The 24,486-nt window shown below is 45.1% G+C and overlaps 1 pseudogene; it reads left to right on the forward strand.

The window, feature by feature from the left end:
• Positions 1 to 3,202: 3,202 nt before the first annotated feature.
• On the forward strand, positions 3,203 to 4,865 carry LOC141201529 (uncharacterized; annotated as a pseudogene).
• The last annotated feature ends 19,621 nt before the right edge of the window (positions 4,866 to 24,486 follow it).

Below are 24,486 nucleotides of genomic sequence, written 5' to 3' on the forward strand. Positions count from 1 at the left end.
GTTTTTGCCCCACTAATCCTCACTGTGCTTCGCTATCCCCAAACCCCAGCACCCTCTAACCAAATCATCATCTCTCCTTCCCTCTTACCTCCCCACCTGACCTCATCTACAGACCTGCTCCTCAACCTCAGGTCTATCCTACCAAAACATAACACAAGCCGGACACTCTCCTTCTCCCACCTGCTCTCCCTCTCTCTCCCTTTCCTCACTGCTGGCGACATATCTCCCAATCCTGGACCCCCACAGCTTGCACCTTCCACCAATTCCCCCACCTATCGCTTCAAACCAACTGCAAACTACCACAACCTCTCCTATGTAAAACCCGTGCCCATGATGCCCACCCCCATGCTCCCTCTCTCTGGAGCACCCTGGAATGCCCGCTCTGTCTGCAACAAGCTCCATTTTGTCCACGACCTCTTTACCTTTCGCAGTCTCTCCTTCCTGGGCATCACATAGACATGGCTGACACCTTCCGACACTGCCTCCCCTGCTGCGCTGTGTTACGGTGGCCTCCACTTCACCCGCACTCCTCGCCCTGGTGACAGACATGGTGGAGGAGTGGGTCTTCTCCTTTCTAACATCTGCACCTTTGGCCCTACTCCCCCTCTACCCTCCCTTATTCTCCCTTCTTTTGAAGTCCACTCTGTCCTTATCTACTCTCCCTCCAACCTCCAAGTGGCTGTGATATACCGACCTCCGGGCCCGATCACTGCCTTTATTGACCAATTCGCCACCTGTCTTCTTTACTTTCTCTCTGCTGACATTCCTACAATCATCATGGGCGATTTCAACATCCCCACTGACACTTGCCAGTCAACAGCATCCAAATTCCTGTCACTTACTTCATCCTTTGGACTTACTCAGTGGTCCTCCTCAGCCACCCACACAGACGGACACACACTAGACCTGATCTTCACCCGACTCTGCTGCTTATCTAACCTCACAACTTCCCCCCTTCCCCTATCTGACCACCATCTACTCACTTTCTCATCCCTGTCCTGGTCATCTGTCACCCATGTCCAGCAACTAGCACACCCCCTCAGAAACCTTGTACATCTAGACACTCACACACTCTCTGACTCTATTCTACCACTGACTTCCATATCTTCACTCCACAACACAAACAGCGCCACTGCTTTCTACAATGCCACTCTCGCATCAGCTATTGACTCGGTTGCCCCTCTTATGCATGGCAGAGCACGACGAGTCAATAGGCAACCCTGGCATAAAAACCTCACTAAACAGCTCCAATCAAGCATCCAGGGTAGCAGAGCGGCGTTGAAAGAAAACACATTTTCAAGATGACTTCACTGCATTCAAACAAGCAACACTCACATTCAAATCAGCACTCACCTCTGCTAAACAGGCCTACTTCACAACCCTCATATTTTCCCTGTCCTACAACCCCAAACAGTTATTCAACACTTTTAACTCTCTCCTCTGCCCTCCACTTCCCCCTCCGACCTCCGTCTTCTCTGCTGAGGAGTTTGCCACACACTTCAAAAACAAGATTGACCAAACACGGCAAGTCTTTACTGCCCAACTACCACAATCCCTTTGTTTTCCACACCATTTCCCTACCTCTATAACCTCCCTTCCCAATATCACGGAAAGAGACCTTACTCATCTCCTCTCCAAATCACACCTCACCACATGTGCACTCAACCCCATCCCTTCCCACCTCCTCCCCAACCTCACCCCCACACTCACCCCATCCCTAGCCCATCTCTTCAACCTATCACTAACTTCTCGTACCTTCCCCGCTGCCTTCAAAAATGCCTCAATCACGCCCATCCTCAAAAAGCCATCCCTCGACCCAACCGCCTTGTCCAGCTATCACCCCCAATTATCCAGCTATTCTTTTGTGTCTTCTCCGTTCAATGGTATAACATTTTGTGAAACACATATGGCGTCAAAATGCTCACTACACCCCTAGATAATTTATTTGTGAAAATTATTAATTTGTGGCCAAAATAACATTTTTGGGGGAAATGTATTTATTTTTTTTAACTTTCACGGTCCAATTTCTTAAAATTCCGTGAAGCACCTGTGGTTTCAAAATGCTCCCCATACATTTTAGATAAATTCCTTGAGGGGTCTAGTTTCCAAAATGGGGTCAGTTGTGTGAGGTTCCTTCTGTTTAGGCACATCAAGGACTCTCCAAACGCGATATGGCGTCCGCTATCTACATCAGCCACTTTTGTACTCCAAACTTCAAATGGCGCTCCCTCCCTTCTGAGTCCTGCTGTGCACCCAAACAGTAGTTTTCCTCCACATATGGGGCATTGACATACTCAGGGGAAAGTGTACAACAAATGTTATGGTCCATTTTCTCCTGCTACCTTTCTGAAAATTAAAAATTTGGAGCTAAAATAACATTATTGTGGAAATACTTTTCCCTTCCACATTGCTTTAATTCCTGTGAAGCCCCTAAAGGGTTAATAAACTTCTTGAATGTGGTTTTGAGGACTGTGAGGGGTGCAGTTTTTAAAATGGTGTCACTTTTGGGTATTTTCTATCACAGGACCCTCAGTCACTTTAAATGTGATGTTTTCCCTAAAAAATATAGTTTTGTAAATTTTGTTGGAAAAAATGAGAAATGATAAACTTTTAACCCTTCTAACTTCCTAACAAGTTTCATCAATGATGCTGATGTAAAGTAGACATGTGGAAAATGTTATTTATTAACTATTTTGTGTGATATAACTCACTGGTTTAAGGGCATAAAAATTCAAAGGTTGAAAATTGCAAAATACTCAAAAAAAATTTGCCAATTTTTTTTTATATTTTCATAATTAAAGGCAAATAATAACGACCAAAATTTACCACTAACATAAAGTGCAATCTGTCACGAAAGAAACAGTCTCAGAATCAGTGGGATACGTTGAATTACCACATAAAGTGATGCTGGTCAGAATTGTAAAATGAGGCCTGGTCATTAACCCACATAACGAGCAAAGTATCTTGGTCCTTTAGGGGTTAATGTACCTTCAGCACTATTGCAGTCTTCTAAGGTTTCCTATTATGCTCTTATACATGCTGTGGACCTGATTACGGTGGCCGGAGCTCGACTGCTCCTGGATGTAGGGCCGCCTTCACTTTACCCGTCATTGTGTTAATGTTATGGCATGTAGTTGTCTTCCTTATTACCGGTACTTTCACTGACGAGGGTCTTCATTGTGAGCTCCATAAAATACATTTAGAAATCTCTTTGGATATGATTTTTTTCTTTAAAACAAATCTATCTTTCCTCCTTACAGGAAATCCTTGTGAGAATAACGGTTTATCACTAAATTGTAAAAAAGAAGATATCAGGAAGCACTCTAATGGAGGAAACCTCATCACCCTTCCTGCACCTCCTGGACTTCACAGCACTTCACCTTCTTATAATCCTCCTAATCATGAGGAATCATCTCCTGAGCAATCTCACATTGTTACCACAATTCCAGGTGACACAGATACAAGATTTCAGTGTGACAAGCAACTTACTAAAAGCTCAGATTGTTTAATACAAAGAAAACACAAAGGAGAAGAGCCATACTCCTGTTCAGAATGTGGGAAATGCTTTACAAGTAAATCAAAATTTGTTATACATGAGAGAATTCACACAGGAGAAAAGCCATTTTCATGTTCGGAATGTGGGAAGTCCTTCACAGATAAAGGGAGTCTTATAAAACATCAGAAAATTCACACAGGTGAGAAGCCGTATTCATGTTCAGAATGTGAGAAGTCCTTCACAGATAAAGGGAGTTTTACAAAACATCAGAAAATTCACACAGGAGAGAAGCCGTATTCATGTTCAGAATGTGGGAGATGTTTTATAGATAATTCAGTGCTTGTTAAACATCAAAGAATTCACACAGGAGAAAAGCCTTTTTCATGTTTACAGTGTGGAAGGTGCTTTCCAGATAAATCACAGCTTGTTGCACATCAGAAAATCCACACAGGAGAGAAGCCATATTCATGTTCAGAATGTGGGAAGTCCTTCATCGATAAAGGGAGCCTTATTAGACATCATAAAATTCACACAGGAGAGAAGCCATATTCATGTTCAGAATGTGGGAATTGCTTTAGACATAAAGGGAATCTTATTAAACATCAGAAAATTCACACAGGAGAGAAGTCATATTCATGTTCAGAATGTCGGAAATGTTTTATAGACAATTCAGTGCTTGTTAAACATCAAAGAATTCACACAGGAGAAAAGCCTTTTTCATGTTTAGTATGTGGAAGGTGCTTTACAAATAAATCACATCTTGTTACACATCAGAGAATCCATACAGGAGAGAAGCCATATTCATGTTCAGAATGTGGGAAATGCTTTACAGTCAAAGGGAATCTTATTAAACATCAGCGAACTCACACAGGAGAGAAGCCATATTCGTGTTCAGAATGTGGGAAATGTTCTAGAAGTAAATCAGATCTTATTAAACATCAGAGAACTCACACAGGAGAGAAGCCATATTCGTGTTCAGAATGTGGGAAATGTTCTAGAAGTAAATCAGATCTTGTTAAACATCATAAAATTCACACAGGAGAGAAGCCATATTCGTGTTCAGAATGTGGGAAATGTTCTAGAAGTAAATCAGATCTTGTTAGGCATCAAAGAATTCACACCGGGGAGAAACCGTTTTCTTGTTTACAATGTGGAAAAAGCTTTAGAGATGAATCAAAACTTTTTATGCATCAGAGAATTCACACAGGAGAGAAGCAGTATTCATGTTGACTTTGAGAAATGCTTTTAAAAAAAAATCAAGTCTTTTGAGCCACGAGAGAAGTCACACAGGAGAGAAGCCGTATTCATGTTCAGAATGTGGGAAAACTTTTATACATAAATCATATCTTGTAAAACATGAGTAGTCAAACAGGAAAGAAACTGTAATTATGTTCTCTGTGTTTCATCAATTTTAATAAACATTGCTCAGCATAAATGAGTACACCCCTTTTGATAAATTTTATTTAATATCTCACTCAACACAAGAACAATTTCTAAAATTTTGCCAACACTGAATTCCATAGAATTTTTTTTAGAATCAAAACATGAAAGTAAGGTTGATTAGTGATTTGGTACTCGCCCGAGCATCTCAGTGCTCGAGATGCTTGGTACTCGGTGAGCAAATTTGGAATGCTCGGGCGGGAGCCTGAGTCCTCGCCCTGCATGTTTGGTGCTGTTCAGACATTTAGACAGCCAATTAACTTGCAGAGATTGCCTGCCAGTCACGGTAATGCCTCAGCCATGTTGGTTGTGGCATTACAGTGATTGGCTGGCCGCATAGCGTCATTGGGTCTACATAAGACCTGGCGCCGCCATGCTCGCCACAGTCACTCCGGAATCAGACAGTGTAGGGAGAGGTGCTGCTGAGCTAGGGAGAGAATTGACGGTTGTTTTAGTGAGGTATTCCACAGCATTACAAATCTACAGTAACAGTCCTTCTAAGGACTAATGCTACTGAATATTAATCCTGGTGATAGCAGGAGTTAGGCAGGCAGAGTTTGTGGAGAGCGTATACAACACAATAGGATCCTTTGCATATTCTTTCTGCTGCTTTTACTCATATCCATAGTCCTAGATATCAGGGCTAATATTCTTATTGCTCTTAATCCTGATAATTTTGGTGAAAGCAATATAATACACCATTTTTACTGCTCCATTTGCTTGTTAGCAGCATACAGTCAGATTTGGTTGATTTTAACCCCTTCGCAACCCTGGGATTTTCCGTTTTTGCATTTTTGTTGTTTGCTCCCTTTGTTCCCAGAGCCATAGCGTTTTTATTTTTTGGTCAATATGGCCATGTGAGGGCTTATTTTTTTGCGGGACGAGTTGTACTTTTGAACGACATTACTGGTTTTACCATATCGTGTCCGGGAAAACGGGAAAAAAATTCCAAGTGCGGTCAAATTGCATAAAAAGTGCAATACCACAGATTGTTTAAAAAATTTTTTTTTACCACGTTCACTGAATCCTAAAACTGACCCACCGTTATTATTCTCCTGGTCATTACGAGTTTGTAGACACCAAACATGTAGAGGTTCTCTTTTATTTAAGTAGTGAAAAAAAATTCCAAAGTTTGCTAAAAAAAAAAAAAAAAAATGGCGCCATTTTCCAAGACCCGTAGCGTCTCCATTTTTCGGGATCTAGGGCCGGGTGAGGGCTTATTTTTTGCGCGCCGAGCTGAAGTTTTTATTGATACCATTTTGGGGTAGATCCGATGTTTTGATCGCCCGTTATTGCATTTTATTGCAATGCTGTGGCGACCAAACAGTGTAATTCTGGTGTTTAGAATTTTTTTCTCGTTATGCCGCTTACCGATCGGATTAATTCTTTTTTTTATATTGATAGATCGGGCGATTCTGAACGTGGCGATACCAAATATGTGTATGTGTTTCTTTATTATTATTTTATTTTGAATGGGGCGAAAGGGGGGTGATTTAAACTTTTTATATTTTTTAAATTTTTTAATATTTTTAAAAACATTTTTTTTTTCACTTTTTGCATGCTTCTATAGTCTCCATAGGAGACTAGAAGCAGCACTTGTCTGATCACCTCTGCTACATACAGGGGATCAGCAGATCACCTCTATGCAGCAGAAATGCTCCTGTGCTATGAGCACCAACCACTAGGTGGCGCTCATAGCGATCAGCTCTTGACAACCACTGGAGTCTGCTGCAGACCCAGGGTTGTCATGCTCACGCATCTTTGACCTGCGATCAAGTGACGGGGTCACGGCTGGGCGGGGTAAGTGATGTGCTTCTGGCGCGGCAATGTTAAATGCCGCTGTCAGAGATTGACAGCGGCATTTAACATGTTAACAGCCGCAGGTGGATCGCAATTTTCACCCGCGGCTGTTGCGGACACATGTCAGCTGTAATAATCAGCAGACATGTGCCCGGTTGAAAAGGGGGTTACAGCCTGGTGCGTACTAATAGGCCACAGGCTGTAAAGGGGTTAATAGCATTGCTGTATTGTGGAAGCAGAGAAACTTGTCCATCATCTCAGGTGGTCAGATATTACTGCGGTAATAATCCAGACATTTTTGGGAACGTGACAGATATTATACTCCATTTAAAGCCTGCCAGTTGTGTGTTCAAACCTATTCACACTTGGTCGCTGACCAATAGCTTATCTATTAGTGCAGTGTTCCCCAACTCAAGGCCCACCAACAGGTCATGTTTTCAGGATTTCCTTAGTATTGCACAGGTGATATTTACATCACCTGCACAGGCAATAATCCCATTACCTGTGCAATACTAAATCCTGAAAACATGATCAAAGCTATACATGGAGTGAACATGCATGATTATATATAAAAGACCCACCAATACAATTCAAGATTGACATCACATGATTAAACTACCAATACAAAAGACAATCAAAATAACGTCACATTGGGGGCATGGCCTAGCCAGGGATGTAGGCAGACGTGTTCCGGTGCTCTCTCGCCGACCGTCGCTGTGTGCGCCGACCCGGTATACCACTGAGCCCTTCAGACACCGCCGGATCCTGTGAGAAGCTCTCCTGCCGCCCTGGGGAGCGTTTCTGACGAGCAGGAAAGAAGTAATGACCCGCACCAGGCAGTGAGATACTGGCCCTGGTAGAGGGGGCAGGGGCCAAGATGGCGCTGAGACTCAGGAGGAGGCGGCCAGAGAGAATGCGGCGTGCTCCAGGAGGACGTCGGCTGCTGCACGCCTTGAGAGGTTTGCAAGAGTGGAAGTGGGTGAACACAGTGCTGGACTTTCAGAAAGGGAGGCTGGGGCAGAAGATGGTATGGAGGATCAGGAGAATACTGTGGGTGCAGGAGACTGTGCGGCTGATGGCTCTGGAGATGAGGTGCAGGACAAAAATATGGAGTCTTCTGCTGACCCTGCTGTGGATGAACTCACCCTGAAAGATGTGTTCACTGTGGTGTCATACTGCAAACAGGCGCTTACAAAGTTGTCAAAGCAGGTTATGGGTGTGCAAGCAGGAATTACTAACATTAAAGCTGCCATGCAGAAAGCCGATGTCCGCACAGGAGAGGTAGAGGAAAGAGAGCACGGCGGAGGACACCATAATATCTCTACAAGCTGCTCAGAAAAAGCCAGACAAGCAACTAACAGATGTCACTGCTAAAAATGATGACTCGGAAAACAGGTCACGACGTAACAATGTCAGGATAGTGGGGGTCCTGGAAAAATCAGAGGGATCAAACCCTACAGAGTTTATTGAGAAATGGCTGCTGGAAAAATTTGGAACTGATAAACTGTCAAAGGTCTTTGTTGTAGAAGGAGCTCACAGAATCCCACTGAGACCCCAGCCTCCTGGAGCAGCCCCCCGGGCCATGCTGGCTAGGCTCTTAAATTACAGGGACAGAGACACTATCTTACGTACGGCGAGGAAGATCAAGGATTTAACAATTGATGGACAAGATATCTCGTTCTACTCAGACTATTCACCCACGGTGCAAAGAATGCGCATGAATTATAGAGATGTAAAGAAAAAATTGAGAGACATGGGACCGGCGTATTCTGTGATGTATCCGGCCAGGCTGAGAGACATGGGACCGGCGTATTCTGTGATGTATCCGGCCAGGCTGAGAGACATGGGACCGGCGTATTCTGTGATGTATCCGGCCAGGCTGAGAGACATGGGACCGGCGTATTCTGTGATGTATCCGGCCAGGCTGAGACTGGCTGCACTGGGTAGAGGACACTTTCTGCAATTTCCGGAAGAAGCTCTGGACTGGATTGAAAAGAATTCTAGACGAGTGCGAGAGCACAAGGACGGCTGAAGAGAGGGAGATTGTGGTTTTGTGAATGTGATTTATAATTATCCTTTTTCGGTTGCATTTAACTATTTGTTGCAGGATACAAGTCTGATCATGGACTGGAGCGGCGTACTGGTGGTGCATACAGTTTATATACCTTTTATATAATATGTTTTTCATAAGGCGGGAGAGGCCTTTGGGAAGATAGTTGGTGGAATAGGCCGGTTTCATTCACCAACTCTCGGATAGAGAGAACGGAACGACAAATTGGGAGGTGGTTTGGGGGAGATAGGGGCGGTCAGAGGAGTTTTGGTTTGGGGCATGGGGGAGGGGGGGTTGGATGCGGGGGGGGGCAGGGACGGACGGCATGGGGGACATCTTATGATGTGGTTATATACACAGAAGTTGAATCTGATAAACAATGGCGGGTATGGTTAAGGTGTTAAGCTGGAACATACGTGGTTTGGCAGACCGTAAGAGACGGGCTATTGTTCTCCAAAATATTATGGCCCACGGGCCTTCCATTATCTGCCTCATGGAAACACACCTGATGAGGGACAAAATTATGCTCCTGGCGAGGAAATGGGTTCAAAAAGTATACCACTCTACTTATTCTGCATATGCGAGAGGGGTTTCCATCTTGGTGCATGTGGGGACTCCATTTGAGGAGGTTGAGGTTAAAATAGATAAAGATGGACAGTACGTTTTTCTAGTCTGCTGACTTTATGGCAAATTATATTGTGTGGTGGCAGTGTATTTCCCACCTCCATTTACTGGGACAAAACTGCAAGAGATTATAGAGCTCACGAGTCATTGGACAGGGATTCCTGTGTTGCTGATTGGAGATGTTAACAATATAATGACTAAAATTTGGGACAAAACTAGTAGGCAACCGGGAAGAACTGACGGAGAGCGGGAGACACCCTTTGCTAAGTATGTGTCAGAGGTGGGCCAGATAGATTTGTGGAGAGTGAGACATATGGGAGTGAAGACATATTCATGTTACTCCTTGACGCACGGTTCTATGTCTAGAATAGACTTAGCCTTGGGAAATGGGTTGGTTAACCAAAACATCACTCATATTGATTATTTGCCTAGGATACTCTCTGATCATAGTCCCTTGCTGGTGGAACTGAGGTTCGGTATGTGTGGGAATGGTGGACGGAAAGAGTGGAAGGTTCACCCGGTATGGCTGGAAACGGTAGATATTCAGAAAATAGGAGAGGTGGAGGAATTCTTCCAGAACAATATGGGAAGTACAGCCATAGGAACTGTGTGGGACACAATGAAGGCTTATGCTAGGGGTTTATTGATTCAAGATATATCCAGATGTAAAAGTCAGAACAGATTGGAGGAAAGAGAGGCATTGGCTGCGCTGAGGGGGGCAGAGGAGGAGTTGGTGCTTAATCCCACCGTAGAGGCGCAACAGAACATGAAGGAAGCTCAAAAAAAGGTGGATAAAATATTTCTGGCCAATGGGGAAAAGAAGAGGGAATTCCAAAAAATTGCCTTTTATGAAGAGGGTGAAAAAGTTGGTCACCTGTTGTCTACTATAGCGGCAGCGCAGAGGGAACCGGGATTTGTGTATGGTCTCTTGGATCCAACTGGCACCCTAGTCACTGAAACGCGAGATATCTTGAGGGTGTTTAGAGACTTCTATAGTGACCTATATAACTCTAAATTAAGGAACACGGGAGATGATATAGACCAATTTTTGAGGGGTACTCAGATATCTGGGCTTAGTGAGGAGGCTAGGGGTAGCTTGGAGGGCCCCCTGACGGTAGAGGAAATGGAGGAAGCTTTGGCTTCAATGGCAAATAATAAAGCCCCAGGTGCAGATGGTTTACCAACAGAATTCTATAAACATCTTAGAGATGTACTATTGCCAAAATTAAAAGATGTGTTTTTGGCTCTGGAGGTGGGAGAATTACCGGAGTCAATGCGGGAGGCTACGGTGGTGGTTCTGCCCAAGGCAGATAAGGACCGGACACAGCCAGATTCGTATAGACCCATATCCTTACTACCGGCTGATATTAAAATTTTAGCTAAAGTAATGTCTAACCGATTGAGCCGGGTGGTTCCTGGTGTTGTACACCCGGATCAGTCAGGATTTATGCCGGATAGATCGACGGCCATTAACTTGAGGCGACTATTCCTTAATATGCAATTGGCCGCTGATAATGCTGGGCATGGAGTGGTGGTCTCATTAGACACACGGAAAGCCTTTGATAGTGTGGAGTGGAGTTATCTTTTTCGTGTTCTCCAGTTGATGGGAATTGGTCTGTTTTTTTTGGCATGGATAAAATTGTTATATACACGTCCGTTGGCCAGATTGAGAGTAAATGGGGAGTTGTCAGATAAATTTGATTTGACTAGAGGAACCAGACAGGGCTGCCCCCTCTCCCCGCTGTTATTTGCTCTGGCCATAGAGCCGTTGGCTGCTGTACTGAGACAGTCAGACATGGTGAGGGGATTCCGGTATGGTGTGGCGGAGGAGAAGATAGCGTTGTACGCAGATGATATTTTATTATTCTTACAGGACCCTCAGATGTCATTACATGGAGCAATAGCTATTATCAATAGATTTGGTTTATTATCTGGGTTACAAATTAACTGGGATAAATCTCATATTATGGAAATAGACTCCCTGAATAGTTTAGATGTTGAACAGGTGGAGCGTACACAACTCAAGTTGCTACAAGAATTTAAGTATCTTGGAATTACAATAACATTACCAGTAAAGGAGTACCTTCAGCTGAATGTATACCCGATACTGGGGAAATTAAAGGATAAAGCATCTACATGGAGCAAAATGCGCCTCTCGGTGGTGGGACGCACCAATCTTCTTAAAATGGTGCTGATGCCCAAATTGTTGTACGTTTTACATAACTCCCCTGTGTGGATTCCTCGGTCGGTGTTCCAGCACATTAATGCAATATTTAGAGATCTGGTCTGGGGTGGAGGGCAGCCTAGGATTAAGATGGAGACTCTCCAGAGGCCGAAGGAGGAGGGGGGTCTCGCTCTACCAAACCCGTGGGTATATTTTTTGGCAGCTCAGTCCCAGCATATTAGAGGGTGGGAGCAGAGGGCAGGGAATGGGACTATTTGGGCGGTTCTGGAACTTTATCTTAAAAAGAGTCCATTGGTAGTGGGTCTAGAAATGGGACTTTTTGGGAAGATGGGCAAGTCATACCTGACCTGTGGCCTAATCCATAAATTATGGACGAGGGTGAAGAAGATTAGAGGCATAGTGGGGCTGACAACGTATACTCCTCTTTGGGATAATGAAAACCTATGTGAATTTTACAAAATAAGAGATCTGAGAGGCTGGGTGGTAAAGGGTGTACAATACATCTACCAACTGATGGATAATCAAAGCATCAAAACCCTAGAGACGCTGAAAGAGGAATTTCACTGATCGGACGGACACAGTTATCAGTATACACAGGTTAAACATGCGTTTATTAAGCCAGGGAAAATCAGGAACCGATCTGTTCAAAGGGACATCGTCATTGATTATATTTGTATGGGGGGATGTAAACAGGTGTCATATCTACGGTGTATGCCGATCTGCTTCACAGCTTTCTACTGAATTATCCTGTTTTGGCGAAGGGAAAGTGGGAAGCAGATGTTGGTACCATTGAGGATGACAGGTGGGAATCCATATTAGAATATATCCCCAAGCTGACTCTAAGTGAACCCGCCAGAATGTCCCAACTACTTCTTATTCACAGAGCGTATAGGTCGCCCGATTTTATGTTCAGAATAGGGGTACGGGAGACCTCGGATTGCCCGAGATGTGGGTCAGAAGCTGACGGTATACTACATGTTATGTGGAGTTGCCCAAAACTTGGAAACTATTGGTCTGAAGTAGCTGGCCTAATTGAAGGGCGTTATCACTGTATAATTCCTACAGATCCAGTGGTTTGCTTGCTGGGATATGTGGAGGAACTTGTGGGGAATGATATCGCAAAACTGGCAATTGCCAGACTCTTATATGCAGCTAGAAAGGTAATAGCGAGGTATTGGGTGCGACCGGAGCCTCCCTCTAGACAGGAGTATATAAGGCAGGTGGATTATGTGGTGCGGATGGAGGAGAAAATCTATTTCAAAAGGAAAAATGCCAAACTCAGTGACAACCTATGGGCACCATGGAAGGTGTGATTAATGCTATTGGAGGGAAGATTCCGGTGAATACACTACGAAATGCAGTGAAATGGTTATAGGATGTTTTGTGGGATATTGGATCATATCTTATATAATGATGAGGGATTATTATTGCTGTCTGTAAAAGGGGAGGGGGGTTGAGGGTTCTTTTTGCTAATAAGAAAATGGAAAATTGTTATACTGAAGTTGTATTTCATTATTTTTTTCTAAATGAATAAAAAATTATCTGATTTAAAAAAGATAACGTCACATAATAAAGTCATCAGTAGAAAAACCCCAATATAAAACTTCACAAGTAAGTACAATAATATATATATTTTAAATAATTATACATGCGAGCATATAAGATGCGATGTTAATAGTGGAGCGTAAGTTCACGTCGCATATTCAGGCCGGTAGGATAACATGTATCCAGATTCATCATCCAATTATGCCTCTGGGTTTTGGAGACGTTTTCTGATGTCTCCTCCTCTGGGATTGGATATAATTTTTTCGATACTGAAAACCTGCAGTGAAATCTTCTTGTTGTGGCATTGTATGAAGTGCCTGGAAGCATAGGATGTGTTGCGGCTGTATCTGACATATTATATACATCTGTGATCTGCTCAGAGAGTCGTTTTTTTAATCTTCGTATGGTGCACCCCACATACATTTTGTCACATGAATTACATTTAATAACATACACCACATGATCACTGTTACAATTAATGTATTGTTTGATATGATTGTGATTTGTCTGAATTATGAAAGTCCTTTGTTATTTCTACATTTTGGCATAAATTACATCGACTGTGTCCACACTTATAAAATCCCGGGCAATTAAGCCCGGTGTGGCGTTTTTGTATTGGATTACATACATTTGGGGATAAAGTATTCCCCAAGGTTTGTGCTCTTTTGGATACTACCCGGATACCTGGGGTTAGAATTTTAGAGAGTCTGTTGCATCATCCTGAAGAATAGGTAAAAAAATGTTAAGATTATCTTTTTTAATACTATAAAATTGTGGACTGAATTGTAAAGAAAGTGCTAAAGTATTAGAAAGATAATCTTAACATTTTTACCTATTCTTCAGGACGATGCAACACTCTCTATAATTCTAACCCCAGGTATCCGGGTAGTATTAGTTATTTAAAAAAAATATATATATTTTTGTACTTTCTTATTTGTGTAGTTTTATATTGGGGTTTATCTATTGATGACTTTATTATGTGACGTTATCTTGATTGAAATCACACGATTAAACTACCAATACAAAAGACAATCTTGAATTGTATTGGAGGGCCTTTTATATGTAATTACGCATGTTAATTCCAGGTATAGCTTTGACTAAGAACGCAGGCTTGCGTCTGAAACGCGTTGCTTTGCCTTTTTTCTCCATGGAATTTCCATTTGACCATTAAAATCTTTTTGTGCATGACAGAAGCTGGAACATTTTGTATTTTTCCTTCTAACGCAAGTGGTCCCTTGAGGTCCATGCTTCAGGACGCCAGGAAGTGTGGGTAAGCTGGTTTCTTTTTTCTCCTGTTTGACAGATATTATACTCCATTTAAAGCCTGCCAGCTGTGTGTTCAAACCTATTCACACTTGGTCGCTGACCAATAGCTTATCTATTAGGCCACTACCTAAAACTGTGGTCATTAGACATGATCCTATATTACTGCAGTAATAATACAGACATTTTTGGGAATGTGACAAATATTATACTCGATTTAAAGTTGGCAAGGTTTAGGGAAGTGGACATTGCCAGTCCAACTGCTATGTCTTCCCCGATTCTTGCTCTTTTTTAAAGACTGTCCAGTTAACCCAAAAAAGGCCATTTGCAACATCTACAATGCCAGCATCAGCAGGGACAGAAAAACTACCAGCCTGACTACAACCAGCATGCTCAGGCACATGACAGCAAAGAACCCGACTAGTTGGTCAGAGCGCCAGGGTAGAGCAACAGTGTCTGCGGGTGACACCACTACCTGTTCCGCTGTTGTGCGTGCATGACAATCCCCTGTCTATGGACCAGGCGAAGATGTCTCCCGCCCTGCACCTGTCATTGCACACTTGCAACCACCACCATCAGCAACCACGTTATTGTCCCAGTGCTGCGTTCAGTTGTCCCTACCCCAGCCCTTGGAACGCAAGCGCACATACGCAGCCAACCATCCTCAGGCCACAATACTAAACTGCCACATTTCTGGACTGCTTGCACTGGAAATGTTGCCTTTTAGGATTTCCGCAATCTCATGGCGGCGGCCATCCCTCGGTACTTGGTCCCCACCCACCACTATTTCTCCCAGTTTGTAGTCCCAGCATTACACAAGCACGTGTCCCAGAATATTACCCGTGCCCTCACCAGCGCAGTTACTAGGAAGGTCCACCTAACCACAGACACATGGACAAGTGCTTGTGGTCAGGGACGGTACATCTCACTGACGGCACTCTAGGTTAAAACTGTGGAAGCCAGGACCCAGTCGGACCCTGGGACGGAACACATCCTCCCGACGCTGAGGATTGTGGGCCCTGGGTCAATCCCACACATTCTACAGCTCCTAAACCTATTCCTCCTCTTCAGCCTGCATATCCGAAATGACCACATCAGTCGCAAGCTGGAAGCACTGCCCCAGCAAAGTGGCAACAGGCTCTGCTGAAGCTAATATGCTTAGGTGACAAACCGCACACTGCTGTTGAAAGCTGTAACAGCAGGCAGATCTGAAGGTCTCACCACTGAACCTACAGCCAGGCATGGTCATTTGTGACAATGGCCAGAACCTGGTGGAGGCTCTGAGGCTTGGCAATCTCGCGCACGTACCAGGCCTGGCCCATGTGCACATATTAGTGGTTCAGCGGTTTCTCAAAACCTACCCAGATCTGCCCGAGCTCCTTGTGAAAGTACACTGCATGTGTGCCCATTTTAGAAAGTCAGCTACAGGTTCCACTGCTCACGTATTGGAACTCAACGTTGCAGATGTTGGGAAGGATTTGTGAGCAACAGAGGGCAGTTGTTGAGTACCAGCTTCAACACGCCCGTCGGTAGTCAGGTCAGCCTCCGCACATAAAAGCTGATGAGTGGGCATGGATGTCTGACATCTGTGCCGTCCTCCAAAACTGAGGACTCAACCAAGATGGGGAGCAGTGATGACGCCATAATTAGCGTCACCATCCCGCTTCTCTGCTTACTGAAACACTCGCTGCTCACAATTAAAGAGGAGGCTTTGCAGGCAGAGCACAATGAGATGGAGCAAGGAACTAGACAGGGTGATGCTACACAGCCCAGCCTTATCTCATCTCAATGTGGATTGGGTGATAATAAGGAGAAAGAAGATCAGGAGCTGGGTTCCAGCGCTACAGACGGTACTACCCACACCAGATTATTACCGTCTATTCAGCTTGGATGGCCCAAGAAGAGAGAGAGCGAGGAGGAGGAGGAGGAGAGCATGGACAGTCGTCCTCTTGGTGAGGACAGGGAAGTCTTGACTGTTGGCAGTCTGGCACACATGGCTGACTTTATGTTCTGCTGCTTTTCCCGTGACCCTCGCGTTATATGCATTTTGAGCAGCAGTAATTACTGGTTGGTCACACTTCTAGACCTGCGCTACAAGGAGAACGTTCTAGTCTGGCAGAGAAGTCTATTAAAATGTTGCAGTACCAGAAGGCCCTTGATGAAGAATTATCTGACAACGCTGGTGGCAGAGGTCACATTTTGTTGGATAACCAAGGAGTACAGGTGAGGGATACACAAACCAGAGACAAGGAAACACTGTCAAAGGTCTGGAACAGTTTTCTCAGACCCTCCCAGCGCCTAGGCCCTGATTCGTGAGGTACTCTGACAAGAAGGGAAAAGTTTTGGAAGATGCTGAAGGAGTACCTTGCTGACTGTACCAACGTCCCCCGTGATTCCTCTGTGCCTTACAGCTATTGGGTATTGAAGCTACACAAGTGGCATGAACTGGCTCTCTACGCCTTGGAGGTCCTGGCCGCTGGCGTTTTGTCAGAGATGGTTTTTAGTGCCACCGGGGGTATTATAACATATACACAATAAATGTGGAGGAGACCCACTCCTTAATAATGGGAATGATATATGCAGGGAGGAGGGGGAATGGAAGATGAGCTCAGCAGTAAGTAGTATCCAGGACACAGCTGCAGGGATCCGCTCAGAAGTCCCGGGACCGGCCTGAACAGCAAATGTAACAATACAAGTTCCAGCAGAGATCCAAAAGGAAAAGAAGATGAAGTTTATTCACAAAGTAGTTACAATACACGGCAGCAACACGACCAGCTAGTGTGAACACCAAAGTGTTTCCACCCCCTGAGGGGTCTTACTCAGGGCTCTCTGCTGAAAACACAATGGTGCTATTTACAAGGAACAAATACACAAGTCCCATGTTAATGGCGACCAATGAATGTAACAGGTTAATTATGATAATTACATCACACCTGTACTTAGCTGAGGAGCCAGGAAACTGTTACCATCAGGGTCTGCATACAAATCTCATGAGTCCTATAGGGAAAAAAGAGTCCTGCATGGAAAGAGTTAAATGGACCCGGAGTATAGTATCTGCGGGAAGGAAGCATACAATATATAATATCCCATAGTCACACATAATATAATGCACGACAGCCGCTACCAATAATGTCATTACATTATCCACGGAGTATAGTCCCAGTTATTATAATGGGGTTAGAATAATGAAGAAATATTTACCGGTACGAGAACAAGATGAAACATTGTCACGTGTCCTAAAAGAGAATCACATGAGATAGACCCCCAGGAGACCCCACTACTGACTCTGTATTGGCTCCTAGCACGGATCCATCAATTCAGCTGCAGATCTCAGAGACATGGCTGTGCTTAAAAGGATATTTCCAGTGCGGCCGGACTAGATGTATTAAAAGGTAACGAATCCACTTCCTTTTCCACTAATAAAACGAACCATATTCAGCAGTTTATGAATTACACCGGGTGTGGTTTACTTAGTCGATTGTGTTCAGGGCCGCGATCAGTATGTCGGATGCAACCAGCACAACAGCTATTAACATCTCTCTGATCTCTGCAGTATCTCGTCATTTTGTTATTATACTGTACATAAGGGTGATTTGTCAGGACTCAAATTTAGAGCTATTAAAAAAGTCCATAAATCTAGCAGAGGTGGCAATTACAGAAGAATGGTACTAAACCGAGAATCCTATTGGATCTTCCAACTCGGCACCAGGGTGCTGCTAGGTCTGAACGTGAGGCAGGATTTAATCTAAAATATTGATCACTGCAGTCAGGTATTATTCCCCATACTATTATTTATTGCATGCACAAGACAATAAATACATCATTCCCCTTAGGTGGTCGAAACGCGTTGGTATTCACACTAGCTGGTCGTGTTGCTGCCATTTAACTACTTTGTGAATAAACTTCATCTTCTTTTACTGTTGGATCTCCACTGGAACTTCTATTTTTACATTTAATAATGGGAAGGCCAATTCAAATTGATTCCATATTCTACAAAATTACCTCTCTTATCTGAAATTTGTTTATGGGTGAGCTATCGCAGTATGGATAGCATATTACACCGATACAGCCAGGTGTTATTACCTTATATTGCGTGCTGCAAAAAATTTGTAAAAATCTATCTTATTCCCTATTGATACCGCTGTTAGCTCCATTTGCAATATGGACAGGTGCAAGGTATCATCATCTGTAGATGAGTGTTCATTGTCGTCGAATAAATCAGTTTGTTGTTGCCACGTCTGAAAAAAACTCTCCGGGGCCGGTTAAAATGTATTTTTTACTGTACAATATTACCTCTCTTTTCTGCGATTTGTGTACGGGTCAGCATCCGCATTGCATTTTCCTGGCCTGTACTTGATGCTGAAATTGAAGTCAGCTAGTTCAGCGACCCATCTCTGACCCGTTGCATTCAGTTTGGCTGTAGTAAGGACATAGGTCAAAGGGTTGTTGTCAGTGTATACCTCATACTCTTTGCTATAGTAGAGATAATCTCTAAATTGTTTACAGATAGCCCATTTCAATGCCAGGAACTCCAATTTTCCAGAATGTAGATGGTAATTCTCCTCGGCGTCTGTCAACGTTTTAGAACCGTAACCAGTCACTCTCATTTTTCCATCTTGATGCTGATACAGGGCAGCTCCCAGTCCAACTTGAGAAGCGTCACAATGAAGAACAAATGGTAAATTGAAATCAGGATTTCCCAAGATGGGTGGTTTTACCAGGTAGTCTACTAGTTCTTCCAATACCTGTAGTTCAGTCTGCGGACAGAGATTCCCGCTTTTGGTAATTGGTGCTGTCCCTCCATCCTCCAACTTCAACCTGGTTAGAAACTGTGTTAGCTCCTGGAGGACCGTCCCCATGACGTCTTCAGCTTCTTTCTCCCCCAGCTCATCCATTTTTTAATTAATGGCAGCTAACGGTTGTCTGCGGTTGTGTGCTTTAGAAATCTGTTCTTCTGACATCTTTATATGATCTGCTACTGTTCTCAATTTTTCACAGGTTAACTGAAGAAGCAGCTCACTAATTCTGTCCATTTGTATTTCCACATCCATTGCTGCTAGTGAGTTTTCTTTACGGCTGGTCCCCTTTAACTGGTGTAGCAGAGTAGAGTTGAGCTGCTGTTTTTTTCCAGACAGTTTTCCTCTTCTCCCTCTACACGCTAATTCCTGCTCAGGACTCCCCGTACGGGCCACCAATGTTACACGCACGCCGCTAGGTTCAGATAGGGGCGAGGCTGGTTACATGAATTCTTTGGAATCCTGGGGGAACCGTTACTCAGGGCGACTCTTTAAGGTGCATCTACACCGGCCAATAATCGGATACTGATCGGCCGATCTAAACAGGCTGACAGTCACCCGATGTACGAGCAAAACATTAGTTCATTAGGTGAAATCATTAAGCTTAAATATTCCTGTTCTGGGCAGCAGATCATCCTGTGTAAACGTGCTGCCGAGGACAGTGCTATTCTCTGCCCACAGAACCATCATATTAAGGTTCACAGGCGATTAAACGACTGCTGATCGGCTCCATATAACCAGTCGGGGGGCATTTAGGTGCCGCGTTTGTCCAGTGTAAATGCAGCCTTAGATCCCGGTACCTTATAGGAGACGTCTTCTCTGGTTGCTCACATCCTTTTCTTCTACATCTGCCCCTGATTCCAGGGTAAGTTTTTACATCTGCAGCTCGTCTCAACAGATGTTATTTTCTTCAGTCTTCTGCAGCACATGTCGACACAGTGCCCTTAATAATAAAAGTGTCATTATAATGCCGCCTGAATAAAAATAGCTGCCCCTGCTGTGCCGTAAATAAGCCTGTGCTGTGCCCCTGAATAAATAATAGTGCCTCCCTGTGCTCTATGAACAAAAAATGACACCCACACTGTCCCTCTTATGATACATGGCCTCCTCTCCTATAAAATATTGCCTCCACACCGTCCTCCCTTATATACTACTAGCTATCGAACCTGTTCTACGCCCGGGTGGCGAGCATTTTTATTGGTATATGGTCTCCCCTCCTGGTATTTGTGCTGCCCCCCTCCTGTCCCCTCCATCCTATCCTGGTATGCATGGCTCCCCTCATCCCTATCCTGGTATGTATGGCACCCCTCATCCCTATCCTGTAATGCATGGCACCCTTCATCCCCAATCCTGGAATGCATGGCATCCCTCACCCCCAATCCTGGTATGCATGACACTCCTCACCCCCAATCCTAGTATGCATGGCATCCCTCACCCCCAATCCTGGTATGCATGGCACCCCTCATCCCCAATCCTGGTATGCGTGGCACCCCTCATCCCCAATCCTGGTATGCGTGGCACCCCTCATCCCCAATCCTGGTGTGCGTGGCACCCCTCATCCCCAATCCTGGTATGTGTGGTACTCCTCATCCCTATCCTGGTATGCATGGTACCCCATCCCTCTTCCCTATCCTGGTATGTATGGTATCCCTCATCCTGGTATGCATGAGCCCCTCACCCACATCCTGGTATGCATGGTACTCCTTATCCCTATCCTGGTATGCATGGCCCCTCATCCAAATCCTGATATGCATGACCCCCCCACTTCCCTATCCTGGTATGCATGGTACCCCTCATTCCTATCCTGGTATGCATGGCCCCTCATCCGAATCCTGGTATGCATGGCCCCTCCACATCCCCAATCCTGGTATGCATGGTACCCCTCATTCTTATCCTGGTATGCATGGCCCATCATCTGAATCTTGGTATGCGTGGCACCCCTCATCCCCAATCCTGGTATGCATGGTACCCCTCATTCCTATCCTGGTATGCATGGCACCCCTCATCCCCAATCCTGGTATGCATGGCACCCCTCATCCTTAATCCTGGTATGTATGGCACTCCTCATTCCAAATCTGGTATACATTGCACCCCTCATCCCAATCCTGGTATGCATGGCCCCCTCATCCCAAATTTGGTATACATGGCACCCCTCATCCCAATCCTGGTATGTATGACAGCCCTCATCCCCCAATCCTGGTATGTATGATACCCAATCCCTCATCCTGGTATGCATGGCACCACTTATTCCAATTCTGGTATGTATGTCCTCCTCATCCCAGAAATCTGGTATGTATGGCACCCAATCCCTCATCCCAGTATGCATGGCACCCCTCATCCCTATCCTGGTATGCATGGCACCCCATCCCTTATCCTGGTATGCATGGCACCCCTCATATCAATTCTGGTATGTATGGCACCCCTCATCCCCCAATCCTGGTATGTATGGTACCCAATCCCTCATCCTGGTATGCATGGCACCACTCATCCCCCAATCCTGGTATGTATGGTACCACTCATCCTGGTATGCATAGCACCCCATTTCTCATCCTGGTGTGCATGGCACCCAATCCCTCATCCTAGTATGCATGGCACCCCTCATCCCTATCCTGGTATGCATGGTACCCCGCATTCCTATCCTGGTATGTATGGTACCGCTCATCCCTATTCTGGTATGCATGGCACCCCTCACCCCCCAATCCTGGTATGCATGGTCCCCTCACACCCAAATTCTGGTATTTGTGGTACCTCTCATCCTGGTATGCATGGTCCCCTCACCCCCCAATCCTGGTATGTGTGGTACCCCTCTCCCCCCAATCCTGGTATGCATGGTCCCTTCACCCCCCAATTCTGGTATGCATGGAACCCCTCATCCCCCAATCCTGGTATGCATGGAACCCCTAATACCCCAATCCTGGTATGCATGGTCCCTCACCCCCAATCCTGGTATGCATGGTCCCCTCACCCCCCAATTTTTTGGGCTAACTGCAAAATGCTGTGTGTGGTGGAAAACAAACACTGGGGGTACATGGGGTGCAGGCTGTATATGGGCAGGGCATGTTGGGCTATACGCTGCATGTGGGGGATACATGGAGTGCAGGCTGTATATGGGGTGCTGCCTGTATGGGGAGTACATTGGGGTGGTGAGTAAATGAGGATGTTGGCTGAAACACACAGACAATGTGCCAAACAGCCTCCATTTTATAGGCTGTTAACCACACCCAGAGGTGAGGTATGTGGGTTGCTGGACCCGTCCATTCTCTCCTAACAACCCATAACCCGGCTCCCAGGTGCACCAATTAGTCCTCTTAGTGCGTGCGTACACTAGAGAAACACTCCGGGCTACATCACAGAGACCAGCCATCTCTGTGACACATACTTCCCATCGATTATGTGACCATTAGCCGCCTTACATACCTCCCCCCTCTGCCTAAAGCCGTGGGGCTTGGTACCTTCTACCACTAGACAAGGGATTCTCGAGAGGGCATCAGCATTACCATGTAGCTTCCCTGCTCTATGTTCTACATGATAGTTGAAATACTGTAGGGCTAAAAACCAGCGGGTGAACTTGGCATTTTTCCTTTTTGTTTCCCTCATCCGAGTGAGGCATGGTCGGATACCAGCCTAAATTTTCGACCTAGCAGATAGTACCGCAGCATTTCTACCACCCACTTTATGGTCAAGCACTCCTACTCTATGACCGCATAATTTTTCTCACAGGAGGACAGCTTCCTACTCAGATAGAGGACAGGGTGCTCCTCCCCGTGTATCTCTTGGGAAAGGACAACTCCTAAACCGACATCTGAGGCATCTGTCTGGAGTATAAACTCTCTTGAAGTCAGAGGCAACAATGACCGGTTACCTACACAGACCCACTTTCATTTCTTGAAAGGTCGTCTCCGCCTCTGCAGTCCACTTGGCCATGGCTGATTTTGTCCCCTTAAGAAGGTCATTCAGGAGTGTGGCTATCATGGCGAAGTTTGGGATGAACCTTCTGTAGTATTCCACGATCCCCAGGAAGGCTCTAACCTGTTTTTTTGACAGCGGTCTTGGCCAGGTTTAGATTGCCTCCACTTTACTGATTTGGGGTTTGATCTCACCTCTACCAACAACATAGCCCAGGTATTTGGCTTCTTCTTTCCCCATAGCACATTTCTTCGGGTTTATTCAAAACCCCGCCTTCAAATACCACCTGGATCTTTTCCAGATGACTCTGCCAGTCCAAGCTGAAGTTAACAATATTGTCCAGGTATGTCGCAGCGTATTGTTTATGGGGTGCAAGAATTCAATCCATAACTCTCTGGAAGGTTGCAGGGGCCCCTTGCAGTCCAAACAGCATCCGGATATACTGGAAGCATCCATCCGGTGTGGAAAACACAGTCTTCTCCTTGGCTCCCTGTGCCATGGGGATCTGCAATATCCCTTCATCAAATCCAAGGTGGTTATGTACCTTGCTGTCCCAAGCCTCTCGATCAGCTCGTCGACGCATGGGATATTCATCGAATTTGGAGACTTCATTCAACTTCCGATAGTCGTTGCAAAATCTCTTTGGGACCAAGATGATCGGGCTCAACCAACCGCTCTTGGATTCTTCAATGACACCGAGTTTCAGCGTACGAGCCACCACTTTGGAGATCAACTCTCGTTGGGCCTCAGGAATCAGATAGGGCTTCAAGTTTACCCCCACAGGTAGCTCTGTCAGAACCTTGTGTTCTATGACCCTTGTGCAGCCCGGCAATTCCGATAACAGATCCCGATTCTTCTGCAGTAACTCCCGACACTGCAGTTTGTGGGCCTTCACTAGGGTTTCCACTATTGCGACTCCTCCAACATCACCTTCTGGCGTGCCCAGCAAGCTTAGAGCTTCCACAGCCTCCCTGTCTTGCCACGGCTTGATGAAGTTGACGTAGTATATCTGGTACTGCTTACGTCATCCTGGTTGATAAACCTTGTAGTTCACATCACCAAGCTTCTCCACCACCTCATATAGCCCTTGCTATTTGGCCAAGAACTTACTCTCTACAGTTGGAATTAACACGAGCACTCGGTCTCTGGTACTGAATTTCCTCACTCTGGCTGACCGGTTGTAGACCCTGGCCTGAGCTTCTTGTGCCTGCAAGAGATGTCCTTTTACGATGGGCATCACCTTCTCGGTCCTCTGCTGCATCAGTGTCACATGCTCGATGACGCTTTTGTGGGGCGTGACCTCAGCTTCCCAGGTTTTCTTGGCTATATCCAGGAGATCTCGCGGATGTCGGCCATACAGAAGTTCAAATGGCGAGAACCT

Source organism: Phyllobates terribilis, unplaced genomic scaffold, assembly GCF_046119375.1.
Source record: "Phyllobates terribilis strain yellow unplaced genomic scaffold, ASM4611937v1 Scaffold_117__1_contigs__length_5270597, whole genome shotgun sequence".
NCBI lineage: Eukaryota > Metazoa > Chordata > Amphibia > Anura > Dendrobatidae > Phyllobates > Phyllobates terribilis.